Source organism: Amblyraja radiata, chromosome 13 (assembly GCF_010909765.2).
Source record: "Amblyraja radiata isolate CabotCenter1 chromosome 13, sAmbRad1.1.pri, whole genome shotgun sequence".
Taxonomy (NCBI): domain Eukaryota; kingdom Metazoa; phylum Chordata; class Chondrichthyes; order Rajiformes; family Rajidae; genus Amblyraja; species Amblyraja radiata.
In genome coordinates, this window is record NC_045968.1 from 52,704,701 (window position 1) to 52,720,227 (window position 15,527).

Genomic DNA, 15,527 nt, shown 5'->3' on the forward strand with positions numbered 1-15,527 from the left:
CGAGGGGATTTATCGCAGTCGCTGCCTCAAAAAGGCTGGCAGTATCATCAAAGACCCACACCATCCTGGCCACACACTGATCTCCCTGCTACCTTCAGGTAGAAGGTACAGGAGCCGGAAGACTGCAACAACCAGGTTCAGGAATAGCTACTTCCCCTCAGCCATCAGGCTATTAAACCTGGCTCGGACAAAACTCTGATTATTAGCAACCACTTTCTGCTATTTGCACTACCAGTTTATTTATTCATGTGTGTATATATTTATATCATGGTATATGGACACATTTATCTGTTTTGTAGTAAATGCCTACTATTTTCTGTGTGCTTAAGCAAAGCAAGAATTTCATTGTCCTATACAGGGACACATGACAATAAACTCACTTGAACTTGAACTTGAACTTTAAATTTTTCTGTTGCGATTTTAAAGGGGAACTTCAATAAGTGTGTAGGTTCTGTTTAACTGCAACTGATTGTCATTCCTTAATGATGTAGGTGAACGAATTTCCCTCTCACCTGACTCTCAGTCTGAAGAAGGATCCCAACCCAAAACGTCACCCATTCATTTTCTCCAGAGATGCTGCCTGTCCCGCTGAGTTACTCCAGCATGTTGTGTCTATCTTTACTCTTTAATTGTCAATTTCCACAATGCATTGATGGTATCGATCTATGTGCCTACGCCTCAAACCCAATAGATTAGTTTATTGCAATTTCTCGTGATTCTGTACCGCTCAGCTAGTCCAAACCTTTATCGACTGACAAAAACCCCCCTACTTTTCAACAAATTCGATTCTATTTCTAGCAACGGGATTTTATTTTTTTAATTGTTTCTTCTGAACCCATTTTAAGAAGTGTACCCATTATGTTCGTAATACACTGGCGATTATACCAGTATCGGTCTCTAACGAGTTAATTGTATGCATTCCATGTTCTCTCTGCTGGTATTAGCCCAAATCGTCTCCGTGGCAAATATCCAATTTTTTTTTTAAACTCCTGTCTAAGTCAAGACATGAATTTCAAATTCTGGAGGTAATTGTACGACTTTTCTTTGCTGAAAATGCGTAACTAAAATGCGCAAGCTTCCCGTTTCAAATCTTGCGGTTGTTATTAAATCGAATTTCGCAACGAATTTGCCGCCCCCTCGGTCCAACTTGTTCATGCCAAGCTAGGTCCTTCCTGGAGGGCTTGGGTTGCAAGAAGAAGGTGGATAGGTTTGAGATTTTTTTTCTTTGCAGTGCAGGAGGCTGAGGGATGACCTCGTCTCACATTTAGCCTCTATCCCTCTAAACCGCTCATATCCACCAGGTTTCTGCAGAGTCTACAGTACAACAAGCCTTGTGTTCCATTCAATATTTCCGCCACCATCTCCCACTACCCTGGTGGTTACTCAAGAGTAACTCGGGAGTGAAACTTAGTAACTCGGGAGACGAACTTGGAACATCGCAGAAATGACAAGTAAATGGCAAACTTAGTCAAACCCGTGGGAACTCGGTTAAACTCTTGATCATACACTTGAAATCTCGTACACAACTACGAGCCTTTCGCTCGGGGTACCTCGTGGGTCAGCTCGCACAGTGTGACAGGGCTTTTAATTAGACCCAGAAGTTAAACGGCGCCAGTATTAGTGTGGAACTTTGAAATGCTTATCATTCTAGCAGGGACCATAACAGCTCCAGCAAGATAGATGGGATTTTTTTAAAGAATTCATCGAAGATTCTCAATATTGATAAATAAATAAATAATACTTACGATTGCTATTGTTTAATCTAAAATATTGATAATGTCAATCATCAATAATGATGTCTATTAGAAAATCTTTCCACATTTAATTCCAATTGGTTTCAATGAAAACAGAATGAAAGTGACAATTCCTGCGGGTTGAGGAGCTACAATGGTTGTTGGTTGTTTTTTCCTTTCCAGGTTAATGAACTAAAATTGGTTGGAGCAGCCTTCAAATATTTTGTAAAATCGAGGGTATAACACGTTTAATCAGTTGCAATGTACCCAAATGGTGTAAATGTCAACCCATCTGTTAGAATAGCATTTCTATACATAATTGCACACATAGGCTTTAGATAGGAAAGGAATTCAAATAATGTTAATATTAATTGTTTTATTTTAAGAGTAAGGAATATAATACACTAATATTCCAGATGAGATGGCAAGTATCACAAATATCACTAAGCTAAAACATTTTCTGTATCCTGCGCTTCTTCTGTTTCTAATTATCTGCAAAAAATAAAATTAGTATGATTAAGTATTTGCTTAGTTTTTATATATAATGACATTATAAATAGAGGTGAAACTTCTATTGATGACATTGAATTAGATTAACTTTTTTATTGTATTAACCTTCTTTGCTAGATTTTACAAAATTGTGCAGTGGACATTTGAATTATATTCAGAGAAACAGGCCCTAGTAAGTGAAAAGAAACAGTGGTTCAAACCGATTGTGGATCACCAAGTATCATTACAATATATTGTTAGGACAATATGGATCCCATTTTGGGAGACACTTGCTTCCAATATCTCACTGAACTGATACCTGTGTCTGTGATACCATGGATTAATGAGATTCTTCCACACTATTTCAATGTTTCTATGTGACTGAAGTCAAGTTTATAAAAACGAAAGACAGTTTTTACATCTAAGTAACCACCCTCTACAGAACAAAGGTATTGTCAATGTACAATTGTGATTCATCCCATTTACTCCCAAAATGTACAACTAGGTTAAAGGAGTATTTTTTCACAGTCAGTCAACTGTTTCATTATTTAAGGGTTGACTTATACCACATATACTGTCGACCGGAAGGTGGCTGGTTCGAATCCCGCTTGGAGTGCATACTGTCGTTATGTCCTTGGGCAAGACACTTCACCCACCTTTGCCTGTGTGTGAATGTGTGTGAATGTGTGTAAGTGATTGGTGGTGGTCGGAGGGGCCGTAGGCGCAGAATGGCAGCCACGCTTCCGTCAGTCTGCCCCACGGCAGCTGTGGCTACAGAAGTAGCTTACCACCACCGAGTGTGACTGAGGAGTGAATGAATAATGCGATGTAAAGCGCCTTGAGTATTAGAAAGGCGCTATATAAATCCCATCCATTATTATTATTATTATATATTTGCACACCATTATTTTCCAGAACGTACCTTCTTTCCGTGTTCCCAAGAAGCTCACGTGATTGAGATTGAAGGGCTTGAATAACCTTCACTTTTATTTGTTGATCAGTCAAATTTAGATCCTCACTTGTGAACGTGCATCTCAGAATAACTCTCTGTTGTGCTGTAAATAATATTAAAATATAATTAAAGATTGAGGTCCATTGTGGATAGAATGTTCCTTGAAAATATTCTGGTGCTCTGAGTGCAAAAATAATAGGTATTCAGACAAAATCAATTGTAATCATGTATTGGCTTTCTGCCGACTGTATAGCACACAACAAAAGCTTTTCACTCTACTTCGATACACGTGACAATAAACTAAACTGGAAACTGACCAAGGATTGCAATGGACTATGATAATAATTTGGACATTTAGGCATTGGTCTTTAATGTGTTAGCTGTCATATCCGGACAAAAAAGCATTAAAAGATTGGTGTCAATCTACATCATATCTATATACTTTTAAAACTGTGTGTGTGTGTGTGTGTGTGTGTGTGTGTGTGTGTGCGTGTGTGCGTGTGTGCGCGTTTGTGGGTGCATGTCAGATTCGGCCTTTGATTCCTTGGTCCGCCAAGACCACACGCTGAAACTCCGTAATATTTTCCATTTCACTAGCTAATTCACTTTTACATTCACTCATGCACTCCTCAAAACATTTGGACATTTTCGGGCGAAAAGCAGCGGGGGAACAGCCAGCCTGACAGAGCTGGCGTTTCGGAACCGCCAAGGATGCGAGGCCTCACAGTCTCTGATGGGGCCGCTTTCACAGAGTTTACCGTCAGCGGCAGGGACAAATTCGGATCCAGCAGCAGAGTGGCTCCGTTAATGCATTCATTCCACAGTGAGTTCAGTTCAGTAACAACACTGCTGGGAGTTAGGGAAGGGGGAAACTAGAGGTATGAAAAGGTACAGAACAAATCAGAGCTGGCACAGATGGGCAAGGAACCAACAATGGATAATTTCATTTTCACCAGAGATGCAGCCTGACCTGCTGAGTTACCCCAGTGCTTTGCATCTATCTTTGGGACATGTCTTTGGCAATGTTTTCTTCGGTGCATCTGAAGAAATATGTACGAGTATTCGAGGATTGATGAATTTCCAGTCTCCTGGGGGAAGTAGAGGCATTGGAGTGCCTTCTGCTTCAGATTTTGAATATTTCCATTAATGACAGTAATGCAATTTCTCTAGTTTTTCAACATCAATTCTCCATTTCTGCTATCATTTCCTATGCATTCTGTAAATGCTTAGCATTCTCGGGTTACCTCGGTTTTTGTAATGTTTTGTATTCATTGTAATTGCTTTGCATTCAAAGGGGGGAGAGGGGGAGAGGGGGAGAGGGGGAGAGGGGGAGAGGGGGAGAGGGGGAGAGGGGGAGAGGGGGAGAGGGGGAGAGGGGGAGAGGGGGAGTCGATGATGAATTCTGATTGCGGATATATAGTGCATGCTCATTAGTATAGTGGTCAGTATTCCCGCCTGTCACTCGGGTGCCTTCATGGCTACCTTTTTGAAGTTTATTAATAATTGTTTGTTATATGCTCTGAACAATTAGGGGCGGGTACGTAGTGGCCATTTGGCTTATTTTGTGTCATTAATTATGGCAAGTGCCTTTTAAATTTGAGACTGCCCGTTATTATGTGGGTGGAATTTATTAAGTAGTCAAGGGCGTGTTTGGAGCTAGGTTTCTTGTGCAGAAGCTTAGTTTTTAGTTTAGTTTTGAACTTACATGGGGAAGGTTTACTCTTTGACCATGTGACATTTAACTGAGACACGAGGAGTTTTCTAACGTTTAAACGATATGCTGGAGTTTGATGAAGATTAGAGTGTATGAGTCAGAGTATAAGGTCAGATGTATACCTTATTGGTTTTCTTCAACAATAAATAAACTATTAATCAAAAGTGTGTTATGAAGATTTATCTGTGAAGAAGCTCTGAAGGTCTCACGGAGTGCTCACATGCGTATTACGACATTCTCCTTAACCATATAGTTTATTTAGTGGCTAGTGGGAGTAATCTCTTGAACGATATAAAAATCTGCCGCTACACACACTAGGTTATTAGTTCAAGGGTCCAAGCATCTGCACCTACTGAGAGGTAGCAGTTTGATTTGTTTTGGATAATGCTAAGAGATTGAGCAATAAGTTTATGTTTTACTTCGGAGTCACGTGAGTGACTACGTGAAGAAGACCCCGCTCGTGCGCATGCGCGTCATATCGTCGTTCGCATGGCGAAGCACAGGACTGGCAGACATTTCGCTGCCTGCCAGCGGTAAGTTTAAACTACAGGTAAGGTTATTGCTTCTTACCTGCTTTGGTTTACATACAGGAACCTCCTTTTTGCGCAGGTTTCCTGTCCGATACTTCGCGAGGCCGACGAGGGAACCAGCTACGGGCTGTGCGGAGACCCCGGTTCCAACCGCGGAAGCGGGTAGCTGGGGTATGTCGGGTTCGTGATTCCAGTCACTGACAAGTCGGTCAGTGACTTCCAGACTGCTGGGGAAGTCCAGCAGCTATGCGATGCCCGGGCCGCGGTGGTCACAAGGAAATGGGGTAAAAAAGCCAACCGGAGCGGTCAGCCCTATTGCCGGGAGGGTTTCCCTCCGGTAATATATACAGATGCTGGGGTTCCCATGGAAGTGAAAATCCAGCAGCAAAGTGGCTCCCAGTCCGCAGTGGTCCCCATGGTATGGGGTAAAACTGACCAGAATGGTCAGCCCTAATGCCGGCAGGGTTCCCCTCTGGTAAGGTATAAAAAATTTGGAGGTTGGCCAGGATTGAGCTCCTAATGGAGAGGTTGCTCCATCTAGACACACTAGGAAGTTGTGTCAGCGCGGGCCTATGGGAGAGCCCGCGCCAGCAGCGACTAGAACAGGGCTGCTTAATGTGGATGCCTAGTCTGTGGCAGCGCTGGGCCTATGGGAGAGCTCGTGCCATCAGCGCCTTGGGACAGGGCTGCTTCATGTTGATGCCTAGTCTAATGGCAGCGCCGGCCTATGGGAGAGCCTGCGCCAGCAGCGCCTTGTAACAGGGCTGCTTAATGTTTCCCTCTAGGAGGACTAGAGCATAGCGGATCAGTATAGTCTGACGCCGAGTCTATGGCAGCATCGGCCTATTGGAGAGCCCGCGCCAGCAGCGCCTTGTAACAGGGCTGCTTAATGCCTCTCTCTTTTTGGAGGAGGGAGCATGCTGGGTCAGTATAAATCTAACGCCGAGTCTGAGGGTTGAGCTGTGGAGCATACCCAAGGGATGAAGGGCACGTGTCAGAAGTACCATTCCTGGTAGCAAGGTTTGCCATCCCAACACAATGCAGTGAACACCGCTCAGGGGGACATTAGAGACAGCCGCCGAATCTGCTATTCAGGTGAGACATATTCAACAGGGAAAAACCTGGAGGACGAAGCACAAGCTGTTGGACCAATCAAGGCCAACAACGAGCAAAGCTTCATCGTTTCGGCGACAATGCACCCCACATCTTCATCGGCAGTAAGCGGTTCACTGAAGCTGATGGCAGCATGAAAGCGAGCCAGAGGCTCCACGCACTCTGCCAGTTCTACTCTACAACTAAGGACCACTTACAAGTTGGTAAGATTTACACTTGGTTGCACAATACACGAATGATTAAGACATTATCATCTCCTTAGAGGCATCTAACCATGTAAAAACTGGACAATACTAGGATTCCAAGTAGGTTGGAATTAGGCCAGAATTGTGCTTTGAGGCAAGCTCATTTTTTTTGGCCAGGATTGCCTTCGAAACAGACTCATGAAAATGGGCAGAATTGTTTTTCAAGGCAGGTCCAGAATTGGGGCCAGAATTGTATTATGGCCAGGATTGTCTTGCAAGACAGGCTCGGAAACTGGGCCAGAGTTGTCGTTTAAGGCAGGCACAAAATGATGGCAGGTGTGGCCTGTTCATTATGAAAGATGGCTGATTAACAACTGATTTTGGGCTCCTCTATACAGTTAAATTAAGTTGTTACCAAATAGACTTGTTAGTCATTGTGATTTACCTTCAACTATTAATTGGCCTATGACGCCGCCCTGGGCAACAGATTGCAGTTAATAGAAACCTGTAACAGCCTTGTGGTTAGAATCAGCCTCTATTCATTAAGACTAATTGGCAATATATAGCTGTGATTCAGCTGTGCAAGTGGGATAATTGACATCATGCTAAATGGCAAACTCTAAAGTGCCATGTAGGACATTGTTAATACACTGATGCTATTACTAGCTGAAGCTACCAAAGTCGCTATGATGGACAAACAGTATTCAGCATTGTTCCAGCAGTTGGTCAGTAAATATTGCAGGTATATTGCAAAATAATGCTAATGACCCTAAAGTGGAAAATTGCGAAGGTCATCTCCAGTTTGGAGGTGGAGAAGATGCATGAATTACCAATTCTTCAGTTATTGGTATCAACTATCTATAGACCCTACGTGCATTCTATGGGTTAAAGAGTGATTGAGCGAATATGCATAATCTGCATGCTCAACCTCAGGTTGATTCACTATGATGGTGGCATATGTTAGTCACATGGGTGCAATCAGGTAAAAGTATCCTGTAATAGTTTACCTAGTCTTATTTGCTGCTGGTGTATCATCAAGTATAGATCAACGACAACACAGAATGGGTGTTGGATTACACAGTATTTATGAAATTCTGGTTCAATGGAACACCAATATCGATATGTTGCATTCATGCTTATTCACAGGTTGCAAAAATATGTGGCATAACAGTGGCGAAAGATACATTCTCGCTACAAGGAGGAGGAATGGTCTTTTATAGCTTCCTCCATTTTGCCTCGTAAGTCGGGTCTTCAAATAAAGTCATCAAGATCCCGCTTTAGGTTTTCCTACTGTCTGATTGGCCTATGCAGCTTAAATTCCTGATTTGTTGGGAATAATAAGACAACCTTATACGGTTATTCTAAACGTAAATTTGCTGGTTCAGGCTGTGGCTCGGGAAATCAGCCGTTGCATGATAAAATCAATTTATGCTCTGCAGATTCTGAATAGACTGCACTACAGCTTGAGTTGGCTCACTTATCCTTGTATGTGTTCACTCCAGAGTGCTGAGATAGCACCAAAAAAGGGAAAAACAGTACATTTCCTTTTTCAGGAGATGGGAAGTGTTGTTTAATGCTAATGTTACATTTAAAACGGTACAGATTACTGACGTCTTGGAGTTCATTTTAAATGGTCTTTTTGACAATAATTGAGTTATAGGGACATTAACTGTGGCAACATGCTTTCCCATGATATTTAATGCAGAAAATGGGACCCACTCTGTCGGGTTCACCTTGGATATCGAGTTTGTGAAGGATATCTTTCTCCCAGGACAAGTACAATGCAGTATGGGATATTGACATTGTGTTAACACTATTTAATAATAATAATAATAATAATAATATATAATAATAATATATATTTTATTGTCATTGCACGTCAGTGCAACGAGATTTAGTGTGCAGCTCCACTGATGTACAAGAAAGGTAAATAAATACAATACATAAATAAGCAAGCTGAATTGATTGACGTGACCATCTGAGGGAGACTGTCCAAAGGGAGTGGGTGGGGGGGGCACTCATTAGGGCCGGTTCAGAGCCGCTATAGCTCTTGGGATAAAACTGTTCCTTAGTCTAGAGGTTCGGGCGTAGAAGGCTTTGTAACGTCTGCCGGAGGGAAGTAGTTGAAACAGACCATGGCAGGGGTGTGATGAGTCCTTATGGATGCTGAGGGCCTTCCTGAGGCACCGCATGTGGTAGATGCCCTCCAAGGCTGGTAGCTCTGTCCCGATGATCCACTGCGCTCTGTTGACGACGCGCTGAAGAGCTCTCCTCTCCGCCTCCGTGCAGCTGAGATACCACACAGAGATGCCATACGTTAGCATGCTCTAACCTATGGCATAACTATAACAAGGGGGCTCCAGTTACATCCTTAGTTTTGGCCGGCTCTCATAAGGTAGTTATCCTACTGCCGCTGGTTTAGCGCAACAGGTTCAGTCGCTACATATTTTGAAGGGACAGGGTGATTACATCTGTAAATAATATATAATATTTAATGTTTATAATTACTTAAGCACAGCAGAAGGGGTGTGAGGTCTCAAAATAGTTCAAGGCATACCCGGGGACCTTTGGCTATGTGAGGGCACACATAGACAACAATACATCAAGGTCACCAAGAGCCTTCAAGGCTCTGAAGTTGCAATGCTTGTTAGTGCACAAAAACGTTATAAAACGTATCCGGTCAGACCATTTCCAGGGATAAAACGGGGTTGATCTATGCAGGAGTAGATACTGATTTCCAAATCTCACTGCACCAGGGCTGCTACAACATCAGCAGCAAGGGTTATTGACGTTCCACTGGATCACATCCTAACGGCTGCAGCATGGTCAAATGAACGTTTTCAAAACATTTTACAATAACCCATTGCCAGACCAAGGGTATTTGTCAACTCTATTTTATGTTTTATTTATAGTTCCAACCGGAGGAGAGGTGTTACTATTATTATTACTTCATTTGACAGCATCAGCATCACATGATTCCATAGTAAAATAGTAAGATTAAACGAGAACTTACCAGTTTGAAGTTTGATCTTTATTTTATGAGGAGTTAGGTTGGTGAGTACGTGCCCTCCACTCCCAACCCTCGCTCACAAAGGTCATCTTGTAGTTCTAGGTTTCTGATCTTACTATGATACTTCAATTTCTGTGATTCTGTGATTTAACACCGCTGCTTTGAAGATTGACGCGCATGCGCATGAGCGGGGTCTTCTTCACGCACTCACCAACATAACTCCTCATAAAATAAAGATCAAACTTCAAACTGGTAAGTTCTCATTTAATCTTACTATTTTAGCTCAATTTTTCTATTTTATTTGAAATTATGTAAAGGAGGCCTGAAGTTCACGACACTCATGCACATAATGCATTTTGCATCATGTGCTTCAAATTAACATTTTCCTGCAGGCATGCCCAAAACTGGCTCGAGTTACAATTCTAACATTTCATAAATGATCTGTGTAAATCATTATTTGATTTGATTTGATTTTATTAGGGACAGTGCATATTAATAAAACATTTGCATGTAATATGCAAGATTGTAGCCAGTGGCTAATTTCCATCTTTAGTCCCACACAAAATAAACACATCCCAAACAAGGTAAAAAACAAAAGACAAAAACAAAAACAAAACAAACAATATGGTTTAGCCCACAGTCATAACATAGAATAAATAACAAATATTCAACACCGTTTAAAGTCCCAAAGTCATTGTCTCTTCCCTCCTTGCTTTCCCTCTGCGCTGAGGCAATCCAAGCCTCCGATGTTATGACCCCGCCGGGTGATGGTGGGTAAGTCCTGCAGGCCGAATCCGAGATCCGCAAACGGGCCGGTTCAAACTCCGCGGCACGGGGCGGTCGAAGCTGCCGAAGCTGCCGTCCTCCAGTCCAGCGGACGCAGCTGTAGTTGCGGCAGCTCCGGAAACAGAACTCGAGCTCCCGATGATGTTGTCCACTGGCCCACTGGCCCGCGGCCGAGCTTCCGAGGCTCCAAAGTCGGGTCGGAAGCCGTGCCGCACCGCAACCACAGCTCCGAAGTCGGTCAGGCTCGCGTTGGCAAGTCCTGGCTCTGCTCCACAGCCTCCACAGCCTCGAGGTCGGTCGCAGTTGGAGGTCGCCAGCTCCGCGATAGGCCTCAGCGCAGACGGACACGGAGACGGGGGATAAGGCAGGAAAAGTCACATCCCCCCCCGAAGGAAGAGCCAAAAAACACACCACACCCACCCCCCCACACACACACAGCCAAACAAACCAAAACAAACCGCAAAAACAGGACAAAAGAAAACAAATAACAGAAAAGACAAACGGACTGCAGGCGAGCCGCAGCTGCAAGGCAGCGCAGCCACTCCCACCGATTATATTGTCGTGTTTTTAAATGCATTGTTATGTTAAGGATAATCATAGATCAATATAGGCCGATAAAAAGGGCACAGTGTTCATTAATAAATTATGGCAGAAGTTCTACTAAACCAATGAAATATCAACATTTAAAAATAATAATAAAAGTTACACATATTAATTAACATCATTATTTTAATCATAACTTTTATTTACCTTTTCTGATTTGGCCATAATGTTTAGGGTGCTATTTGGCACTTTAAATTTCACTTTCAAATCAGCAAAGAAACAGAAAATAGGTGCAGGAGTAGGCCATTCAGCCGTTCGAGCCAGCACCGCCATTCAATATGATCATGGCAGATCATCCAAAATCAGTACCCTGTTCCTGCTTTCTCCCCATATCCCTTGATTCAGTTAGCCCGAAGAGCTATATTTAACTGTCTCTTGAAAACATCAGTGAATTGGCCTCCACTGCCCTTTGTGGCAGAGAATTCCACAGATTCACAACTTTCTGGGTGAAAAGCAGCACCTAAAGGTTAAAAAAAATTAATACTGTATATATATTTTTAGTATATAAAAATTTATCGACAAAGATTTGTAATCATAAAGCAAAACCCTGAATACATTGTTCCAATAATTATATTAATATTGCAATGAAACTATACCTCTGCAAATTAATCCATCACCTTCGTACCCTTCCCTGCAGGAACATATGAACGATCCCAATGTATTTGTACAGATTCCAGCACTCCGATCACAGTTGTGAGTACTTATAGCACACTCATCCACATCTGAATTAGAACATAATTATGTTAAAAATGTAAAGATGTTATGATAAAATAAATTGATTTAGATGCTTCATTTATGAATTAATAATGTTTCAAAAAGTATGATTTAAAAAGTTATGCTCTATATTACAACCATTCCTAAGATGAGAGATTAAAAATTCAGAGCAATAACTTGCAATATGTCAAAGCAATAAAACTCGTCCACAGTTATGGAAGGCTGCTTTTAGGATAGAAATGTTAAAAACAAATTATTTTCTATCATTGCAGAGCTTATGAACTCTCCATGTTCTGCATTATTATTTGTAACAAGAACACAAGTGATGCATGAGTGAGAATTACATGAAGCTATCTCCCCTTTAGAGTCCCAATCCCACACTACATGGAATTCACCCACTGGCCCACAGTTTCCATGTCAGCCATAAATTACCTATCTAAACAAATCCCATTTCCCAGCACTCAACCCGATGTCTCTACCCTTCTCATCTACATACTGCACTATTCCTTCAGGAAGTGCACTCCAGATTTCACTCATCTTCTTGGTAAAACATTCTTCCTTAAGTCCCTTCAAAATCTCTTAACCATAACTTTTACTGATGCACTTTATTTATAGGCCACCCGCCCTAATGGGAAATCTTTCTCACTGCTTACACTATCCAAGCTCTTCAGAGCTTTGTTTATCTGAATCAGGTCACCCACAGCCTTCTCTCCCGGGAAAACAAATCCTTGTCTTTGTTTCTCTGATAAATAAATATGACAATATTTCTCGTTTGCCTTTTTCTTCAGTTAAAAGATGCCTTATAAATTCATAGATTCAGAGTCCAGATCATTGAACCTCGATCACAAAATGTCTGATATAGATATGTTGCAATAGATACAGAGGACACATTTCTATTTCTCCTCAGTTCCACCTCAAATTTGCCAAATTTAAATTTCTGATTCTGGATCTGGATCTTGATCTTCGACTTGTCTCTTACATGAAGGTGGAATTCAAGCTTTGCGCAATGCAAGCAAGATGAACCTCCACCAAATAATTCTTAACGCAAGTATATTTGAGCCTTTCTGAAGTCCTAGAAATATTCACTAAAATAAATTAATAGATCTTGGAGAGAGTTAATCTCTTATTGGAGTGGCTTCATATAACGGTGGAATATGAATTATTTTATACATTGACCAGTTTGTCCTCTGCAGAGTTTTGTTTGTACTTGGGAGGGCTGATTAGTTATAGCTAAGCCAGCTGCCAATGATGTGCTTTTTTAGGCATCAATAACAGCCCCTGTTATACCAATGACCTTGTCCATTATTTGAAAGTGGAAAGAAGTTTTCAGTATTGCACTTGCATTGGTGGAGTGGAATCCAAAACATTTTTCTGGTATACCTGTATATATTCCTAACAATGGATTAGTTCTTCAGTAATTCCGCTTTAAATATGTTCAATGATGATAAGTAGTAATGAATATATGTACAACTGATTGCTTTAAGAAATATCAAAACTGTTGTTATATTTTGCTTTGGGTAGCAGGCACTGATGCAGTTGATAGACCTGCTGCCTCACAGTATCAGAGGCCTGGGTTCAAATTTCAAAGCTTGCTTTGACCTTGCACATTTTCCCTGAGACTACGTGGGTTTCCTCCAGGTGCTCCGGTTTCCTCCAACGTTCCAAAAATGTATGGGTTGGTAGGTTAAAATTACCATTGCGAGTTATCCCTAGTGTGTAAATAAGTTGTAGTAAGAGGGGATTGTTAATGATAATGAGGGGAGAATAAAAGTGGAGAGTTCATGTAAATGGATGGTTAATAAAGGACAAGGAAGGGCTAATTTCTAAGGTACACAAGGAAGGGCTAATTACCATGCTGTATCTCTCTCTGATTCCTTGTCTATGCTTTCATTGTGATTTCTGTGAGCATTACTTCCATTGTATTTATGTTTAAATAATAGTAAATCTGATTTATGTAAATAAAGTAAAATAGAAACATAAACATAGAAAATAGGTGCAGGAGTAGGCCATTCGGCCCTTCGAGCCTGCACCGCCATTCGATATGATCATGGCTGATCATCCAAATCAATATCCCATAGCTGCCTTCTCTCCATACCCCCTGATCCCTTTAGCCACAAGGGCCACATCTAACTCCCTCTTAAATCCAGCCAATGAACTGACCTCAACTACCTTCTGTGGCAGAGAATTCCACATATTCACCACTCTCTGTGTAAAAAATGATTTTCTCATCTCGGTCCTAAAAGACTTCCCTCTTATCCTTAAACTGTGACCCCTTGTTTATTCGAACAAACCTGTTGTGCAGTCTTGACCTTTCCAATTGCCAGGACATATGCATGTATAGTTGTTAATGCGGTCCTGGCAGGAACCTTCATTTTGGCATGGATTGCTAACACATTTACTAATTACTGTTTCAAAATAGAAAAAAAAATGTTATTCAGGTAATTGAAATACAGAAAAGGATTTGTTAAATTAAAAAGGCAAATTAATTTAGCTAGTCAGCAATTGTTTACCAAGTAGATTTACATTTGATAAATTCATTCTGCACACTGCATTTTCTTTGCTGTGATCTACTGTGTTTGAGTTTGGACTGCTTGATTCTATGTAAGAAAGCATGCAAAAATGAAGCCTTTCATTACCTGGGTATATGTAAAATTAATATACCTAAACCTAAACATTTGTATAAATTCCCTTTTAATTTCTTTTTTTTGTTGCAATAATCTGCATATTTATTACCTTGCACTATCCCACCCCTTCCATCAGTTTTTATGGAAGGTCGTTAACCTGATACATTGATTTTCACACCACAGTAGCTACAGTTGCTGATCCGCTGATTGTTTTCAGAATTTCTGTTTTAATTTCAGATTGTCAGCGTCTGCGATATCTGCTATATACTTCTACATGTGGAAAATGTTGGAAACATTCAGATGTGTTCCATTCTTGTTCCTGAGATCAGCATTACTTAAAATCAGAAAGGCATTTGCATTAATGTTATTGATAATGGTCATACTGAAATTGATATTCAAGAAAGTAGAAAGGTCAATCTGCCTTAAAAGCTGCTGCAGACAAGATTTTTTATTCACCATACTTTGTATTGTAAATAGAAGTATTGGAAAGTCAGATGTGAAGAGCGAGAGAGCAAGAGACTGTTGATGTTTCAAGGCCAAGACTTTACACCAAAACTTGTAACAGTAAAAAGATGTTGCAGTTTTAAGGATACAGAGATATTGTGAAGAGGGTGAGGAAGCCTAAATGAAAGGCTTGTGAGAACTCAAGAAGCAGAAGATATTAAAGAGTAAAATATATGAAGGCAGATTGAGAAAAGGGGAGGAACAGACAAAATAAATTATGGATCAGGATGAGATGTAAATGTGAAAAACATTAGAATAATGAAGTACTGTGCAGGCTTGAATTAGTACAGCACACTATTCTCTGCATCAGTGTGAGACTGAAGACCAACGGCTTCTTCTTCTTCTTCTTGCGTATGGCGTGCACAGCCTCAAGTTGTAGGACAACTTGTTCTATTTGATCTTACTTGATTGTGCATGCCAGGTTGATTGCATTCGTCGAAACAGGGCGGGCCACATGAAGGTTGCAATCTCCCACCCCAAGACCAACTGGCACTCCTCTTATACTTGTAGCTGGGCCCCGCCCCTGGTCCAGTCCAATAAGTGCCAAGGGGGGCGAACCAGGGAGTAGCC